Raw genomic sequence first — 8,105 nt, 5'->3', positions numbered from 1 at the left:
TACAACAACTGCTAACAGATCTTAAGAAGAACATTGCAAACAACACAATAGTAGTTGGAGACTTCAATACCACCTTTTCACTCCTGGATAGATCAAGAAGATTAAAAGTCAGCAAGGAAATAATGTCTCTGAAGGAAGAAATAGAAGACAGAGGGTTAATAGATCTATACAGGACTTTATATCCCCCCAAAAAGAGAATGCACATTCTTTTCCAGTGCACATGGAACATTTTCCAGAATAGACCATGCACTGGTCACAAAGCATACCTCAACAGAATCAGGAAGATAGACATTGTATCAACTGTCTTCTCAGACAATGATGCGCTGAAAATAGAAGTTAATTATGTACAGATGCAGAAAACCAATTCAAACACCTGGAAATTAAACAACTCAATGTTGAACAATGAGTGGGTCAGGAAGGAAATCAAGAAAGAAATCAAAAGATACCTAGAAACAAATGAGAATGAAGACACGAGCTACCAGAACCTATGGGACGCAGCTAAAGCCATATTAAGGGGAAAATTTATAGCTCTGCAAGCATTTCTCAGGAAGGAAGGGCCCACATAAACAACTTGACTTTACGGCTCAAGATCTTAGAAAAGGATCAACAAAAGGAGCCCAAACCAGGCAGAAGAAAGAGATGATAAAACTTAGAACAGAAATCAATGACATGGAAACCCAAAAAACAATCTGAAAGATCAATGAAACCAAGAGCTGGTTCTTCGAGAAAATAAGCAAGATAGATAAACCACTAGTAAGACTCACAAAGAAAGAGAGAGAATCCTAATAAACTGAATCAGAAATGAGAAAGGGGATATCACAACAGAAACCAAAGAAATACAAAAGATCATCAGAGACTACTTTGAAAGTCTGTATGCCACGAAACAAGAGAATCTAGAAGAAATGGATAAATTCCTGGATTCCTATAATCTCCCAAGGCTGAATCAAGAAGATCTAGAATACCTGAATGGTTCTATTAATATCAAGGAAATTGAAACTGTGATCAAAAGTCTTCCCAAAAATAAAAGCCCAGGTCTAGATGGATTCACTAGCAAACTTTTCCGAACATTTAAAGAGGACCTATTGCCAGTTCTTCTCAAGCTTTTCCAGGAAATTGAAGAAACAGAAACTATCCCAAACAGTTTCTATGAAGCCCATATCTCTCTAATACCAAAAGGAAACAAAGACACCACAAGAAAAGAAAACTACAGGCCGGATTCCCTGATTAACACAGATGCGAAGATTCTTAACAAAATACTAGCAAATAGTATTCAACTGTAGCACTGTCCTCCTGTTGATCATCGATTTGCTTAAGTGGGCCCAGCAACGTCTCCATTGTGAGACTCATTGTTACTGTGTTTGGCATATCAAATACATCACGGGTAGCTTGCCAGGCTTTGCCGTGCAGTTGAGATACTCTCAGTAGCTTGCCGGGCTCTCCAAGAGGGGTGGAGGAATTGTGGAGGAATTGAACCTGGCTCGGTGGGCCGGCCGGCTGCACACAAGGCAAACGCCCTACCGCTGTGCTATGGCTCCAGCCCTAGTATTCAGCAACTCATCAAAAAGATCATACACCACAGCCAAGTGGGATTCATCTCAGGGATGCAAGGATGATTTAACATTCAGAAATCAATCAACATAATCCATCATATCAACAAAAGAAATGATAAAAACCACATGATCATATCAATAGATGCAGAGAAAGCATTTGACAAGATCCAGCACCCGTTTATGATGAAAACCCTCACCAAAATGGGTATAGAAGGGACTTTCCTCAAAATAGTTAAAGCCATCTACCACAAACCTACGGCAAGCATCATCCTCCATGAGGAAAAACTAAGAGTCGTCCCTCTAAGATCAGGGATGAGACAAGGATGTCTACTCTCTCCACTGCTGTTCAATATAGTACTGGAAGTACTTGCAATAGTGGTTAGGGAAGACAAAGATATTAAGGGCATTCAGGTAGAAAAGGAAGAAATCAAACTCTCACTATTCACAGATGATATGATACTATACTTAGAGAACTCTAAAACCTCTACCAAGAAACTCCTAGAAACAAAAGACTTGTAGAGTAAAGTTGCAGGCTATAAAATCAATACCCAAAAGTCCATGAGTTTCCTACATGCAAATAATGAGAAGAAAGTGACATGAAAAAAATAATCCCGTTCACAATTGTGCCCCAGAAATTCAAGTACCTAGGAATCAGCTAATGACATAAAAGAACTGTACAAAGAAATCTATAAAATGCTACTTCAGGAAATAAAAGAGTACATGAGGAAATGGAAAGATATCCCCTGCTCATGGATCAGGAGAATTAACATTGTCAAAAATGGCAATAATCCCCAAAGCATTGTGCAAATTCAATGTGATCCCTATAACGATACCCATGACAATCTTCAAAGAAATGGAGCAAACACTCCTGAAATTCATATGGAACAATAAGCCCCCACAAATAGCTAAAGCAATTCTTGGGAAAAAGAAAATGGGAGGAATCAATCTCCCCAACCTCAAACTCTACTACAAAGTAGTCATAATTAAAACAGCATGGTACTGGAACAAAGGCAGGGCTGCAAACCAATGGAGCAGGGTTGAATCTACTGACACCTCCCCGCAAATATATGATCATCTAATCTTTGATAAAGGAGCAAGAAATGTGAAATGGAGCAAGGAAAGTCTCCTTAACAAATTGTGCTGGCAAAACTGGACAGCTACATGCAAAAAAGTGGGCTCAGATCTCTACCTAACACCATGTACAAAAGTAAGATCAAAATGGATTAAAGACCTCAACATTAGACCGGAATCCAGAAGGTACATTGAAGACAAGGTTGGCAAAACCCTCCACGACATTGAAGATAACGGTATCTTCAAAGATGACATGCCACTGGCTAAGCAAGTGGAAAAGAGATAGACAAATGGGACGATCTTAAACTTAAGATAATAAAATAAAAGCCTCTGCACCTCAAAAGAAACAGTGTCTAAAATACAAAGACAGTCTACAGAATGGGAAAGGATATTCACCCCATACCCATCTGATAAGAGGTTGATATCAAGGATATACAAAGTACTCCACAACAACTCTACAAGAAGAAAACATCCAACCCCATCAAAAAAATGGGGCGACGAAATGAACAGAAACTTTCTCAAAGAAGAAATCCGAGTGGCAAAAAGGCACATGAGAAAATGCTCTGCATCACTAATCATCAGGGAGATGCAGATCAAAACAACAATGAGATATCATTTCACACCACAGAGACTGGCCCACATCCAAAAGAACAAAAAAAAACTGTTGTTGGCGCAGATGTGGCGAGAAAGGGACCCTCCTTCACTGCTGGTGGGAATTTCGACTGGTTCAGCCCTTTTGGAAAATAGTATGGACGATTCTCAAAAAATTAGAAATTGAGCTCCCATTTGACCCAGCAATACCACTCCTGGAAATATACCCTGGAGAGGCAAAAAAGTACAGTTGAAATGACATCTGCACTTCTATGTTCATTGCTGCACTGTTCACAATAGCCAAAATTTGGGGAAAAAAAAACACGAGTGCCCGAGAACAGACGACTGGTGAAAGAATCTTTGGTACATCTACACAATGGAATACTATGCAGCTGTTAGTTAAGATGAAGACATGAAATTTACATACAAGTGGTTCTACATGGAAAGTATTGTGCTAAGTGAAATGAGCAAGAAAGAGAGGGACAGACGTAGAAAGACTGCACTCATTTGGGGAATATAAAGTAACAGAATGGGAGACGAACACCCAAGAATAGTTGAGATAAAAACCAGGAGGTCTGCTTCACAGCTTGGAAGCTGGCAGCACCTGCTGGGGGAAAAGGCAGCTCAGATAGAGAAGGGAACACCAAGTAAAGGATGTTTGGAGGACTCGCTCAGGATGCGAGATGCGTTTGAAAATAGACTATAGACCGAACATGATGGCTACTCAATACCTCTATTGCAAATTACAAGACCCTGAAGGAAAGAGAGAGCAAAAGGGAACGCCCTGCTACAGAGGTGGGGGTGGGGGGGTGGGAGGGCTACTTGGATCATTGGTGGTGGAGAATGGGCTCTGGTGGAGGGACGGGTACTCGATCATTGTATAACTGAAACCCAAGCATGAAAGTTTGTTAGTCTACAACTGTACCCCACGGGGTTTCACTAATAAAACAAAATAAAAAAAAAAGACTTTCTGCAGGGAGTCACACCTGGTGGTGCTCAGGGCTTACTTTTGGTTTATGATCAGGGATCACCCCTGACAGTGCTCAGAGGGCTGTATATGATGCCAGGGAGCAAACCTTGGCCTGCTGTGAGCACGATAAGCACCGACCCACTGTACCATCTGTCTGGCCCTCAAATAAGCCTTAATTATTTTCCATGGAAAAGACAGAAAACAGGAGTCCCTCTTTCTCCTGCCTAAAACCCCATCTCTGTCGACATTTTGAAAACACCCTGAACTGCACATTTACCTTGAACTTGATTCCAGGCCTCTTTGCTTTCAATTCCTCCACCCCTCTCGGAGAGCCCGGCAAGCTATCGAGAGTATATTCAATATGCCAAACACAGTAACAACAAGTCTCAAAATGGAGACGTTGCTGGGCCCGCTCGAGCTGAGGTGGTAATCTTGGGTCCCTGTGATTTATTAAAGTTTTTTTTTCTTTTAATTCTGGTATTTCTCCCTGTTGTGCTTGGGGGAACAGGTAGGTGACCTGGTACCAAACCCGGGCCTCCTGCCTGGAAACATGCACTTAGCCCATTGAGCTCTTTCTCTGGCCCCAAATGGTGGGACTTAACACACTGAGTGCTACAATTTGTCCTAATTATGCCACATCCAAGTGTGAACAGTGCTAGGTGGTAGGAGCAGGCATCATCAATGTGAAAATTTTTTTCACAATCTCTTCAGTTTTCCTTTCTTAGACAAGTTGTCTACCTAAACTTGTACCTCCTGAAAAATAAAGACATAAAAGGGTTAGATCATTTCCATTTGGTCCCTGGCACTATATATAGTCCTGGAATACACCAGGAATGATCCCTGAGCACCTGCACGTGGCCCCCTCCCAATAATAACATGAAAGATTGGGGCCATGAACCACGGGTAGCCCAATTGGTTACCTGGTAACGTTCATGGTTCAAAAATAATCAGTGGGACTGACTATGTATTAGGCTCCTGATGTTGAACTTAGCGATGAAGATGCCGGACAAGGAAACTTTTCATGGAACTTACTTTTATTTTTGGTCTGAACGTTTCTGACTTTTAACAATAGACAGAGTGTCTCCTTGGCTTAAAGAATCAGGTTTGATGTTTGGGATGATGCCATTTGTCCCTAGGTAAAGGTAGGGTAGGGTCCCTCAACCTCCAGGAACCACAAGATTCTACCTATTCATTCCCATGGGGGCAGTGGGGGAGGGGAAGTCTGACTATCAATGACTAGATCCCTGTCAATGTCCTTGGGTTTCTGCCAGGTTCCAGCAAGAAAATGCCTTCCCGCTGAGCTTGTTCTGTAACTGGCAAGAATGAGCAAAAAGGGCAAAGGGTTGGCATTATTGGCCAGAACAGGGGCCCAAGACCACCCCTCAGTCCTTGCTCAGGAAGACATTGCCCCCTCCTGGCTCCCTACGTAAGTCAGGGAGGAACTGGAAGTTGGGAGGGTTGTCCAAGTTTCCAGATTAATTGTAGCCAGCCCTTTGCTTCCTCTGAGCTTTAACAATAATTTCAATAGACTCTTATTTATTTTCATCCAGGAAACACTTTTTTCCACTGCAGAGAGAAGTGACATCATGACAATAATGAAAACTTTATACAAATCATTAGCCCTTGGGACCAGAGCAATAGTACTGTGGGTAGGGCACTTGCCTTGCATCCGGCCAACCCAGATTCAAGTCCCAGCACCCTTTAGTCCTCTGAGTCCTCTCAGGAGTGATCCCAGAATGCAGAGCCAGGAATAAACCTTGAGTACTGATGGGTGTGGCCCCAAAGGGGGGGAGGGGCGATTCTTTTTAGCTTCCCCATCCCTATAATCTACAATCAGCACCGTCTTGTCTTTAAATTTGCAATACTCTTTTGTTTTCACTTTTGAGTCACACCCTGCAATGCTCAGGGGTTACTCTGGCTCCGCACTCAGGAATCACTCCTGGCGGTGCTCAGGGGACCAGATGGGATGCCAGGGATAGACCTGAGTCAGCCACATGCCCTACGCACTGTACTATCTCTTTGCTTCCTTCTTTCTTTCTTTCTTTCTTTCTTTTTCTCTCTCTCTTTCTTCCTTTCTTTCTTCCTTTCTTTCTTTCTTTCTTTCTTTCTCACTTTCATTTGCAATGCTCTTAAAACAAACCTTTATTCATAAAAGAAAATAGAATTGTTTTGGTTTTTGGGCCACATTTAGCAATGCTCAGGGATTATTCCTGGTGGTGCTCAGAGCCCACACATAGGTGCTGAGGATTAAACCCGGGTTAGGGGCACAAAAGCAAGCCCCTCCCAGCTTTACTCTCTTGACTCAGGTACCCTGTTAGCCAGCATCTAAGATGAGACGCAGTGGAGCTCTTTTTGGTTTTCAGTATCTTGTATCCACGCAACTTTAACTCCCTAAAAGCAGGGGCCCTATCTTCAACTCCATCGCCACCCACACCTCATTCCCAACAGTACTTAAACCACTACAGGGAATGTCTAGTGATGTGGGAGGAAAGAGAAACAGTACAGAAAGCAAATAAGTAATTAGAAGTGACTGGTGCAGGAAAGGAACGGCCGGGGAAAGATTCCTGGGATAGGCACAGGAGTAAGAGCCTACTGATCTAGGGAATTTAACGTCCACGATTTTGCAACAGTAACCCTTGAAAGTTCTAATGATCCAGTATTGGAAAACTTCTTCATGGCCCAGGAATCCGCCTGTCCATGGCCGGTAAAGTTAAAGTGAGCTTGAAGCAATGCCAGGAGTATAGATCTAGCAACCTCTAATATCCTTTAACTGAAACACTCTGGGAGATGACTATTAGAACGCCCCTTTTGGGCCAGACTTTGGTAGGGGGCATGCCTTGCACACAGTTAACTCGGATTTGATCCCTGACCCAGGCACTGCATATGTCCCTCCCCCAGCCCCGCCAGGAGTGATCCTTGAGCTCAGAGCCTAGACTAAGCCCTGAGCAGTCAGGCGTGGCTCCCAAACCACCCCCTTCCCTGGCCAAGAGCTCTCATTTCTCCAAAAATCCCCCACGAATGCTCATTTCGCATAAACACTCAGGGTGGTGCAGAATGCTGGGCTGGTACACATGTCCAAATTGTCAAGCACTTTTTTCCTTATAAGTGTGTGTGTGTTTTGCCACAGCTGGCGGTGGTCAGAGGGGACTCCTAGTTCTGTGCTCTGGGATGCTCAGGATATCATGCAGTGTCAAGAATTGAACCCAGGGCTTCCCGCATGCAAAACAACCCTTGAGGGGTTGGAGCGACAGAAGAGCGCTTGCCTTGCGCTTCGCTTGGTCAGGCCGGGTTCCATCCCCACCCTCCCATAGGCGCAGAGCCAGGTGTGATCCAAACATCCCCCAAACATCAAAACCCTTGAGTTCACCCTCCCCACTTTTAACAGTTCTTTGACTTTCCCCAAGGTCCCAGTGCAGGCCGCCAGCGCCGATAGCGGGGAGGGCGATGATCCCCTTAGCCAACAAATCCTCACCGAGCGCCTACCACGCATGAAATAGGGTGTTTGAAGGGCCGCGGAAATGAGAGAGAAACAGGAGATCTTTCCCGGAAGGCTCAGGGAGACGCAGCCCGGCAAACACACCCGACTAACTCCACAGTCCGAGAAGGGCCCCCGAGAAGTCTGAGCCGGGGCGGGCGCGGGGGGCCGCGTCGGAGGACGGGGCGCCGGCGCGGGTGGCGGGGTTCGGGGCTCGGGGCAGCGCGTCCCGGGGCTTGGGAAGAAAGTCAGTCGAGGAAGGACTGTCGGGTCCTTCCTCGCAGGGCTCCGGCGGCCGTGCCAGTCCCGGGGCGTTGCAGAGGGCTCGCCCGCGGGTGCAAAGCGCGCGCGCAGAAACGCCGCACCAGCCCGGGTCCCCGGCGCGCCTCCCGGGTCCCCGCGTCCCCTCCCCTGCCCTCCCCTCCCGGGCCGGGGTCGGCCGCTTCCG

The sequence above is a fragment of the Sorex fumeus genome, unplaced genomic scaffold, assembly GCF_029834395.1.
Source record: "Sorex fumeus unplaced genomic scaffold, SorFum_2.1 ptg000033l, whole genome shotgun sequence".
NCBI classification, from domain to species: Eukaryota; Metazoa; Chordata; class Mammalia; order Eulipotyphla; family Soricidae; genus Sorex; species Sorex fumeus.
This window is presented reverse-complemented; position numbering follows the sequence as displayed.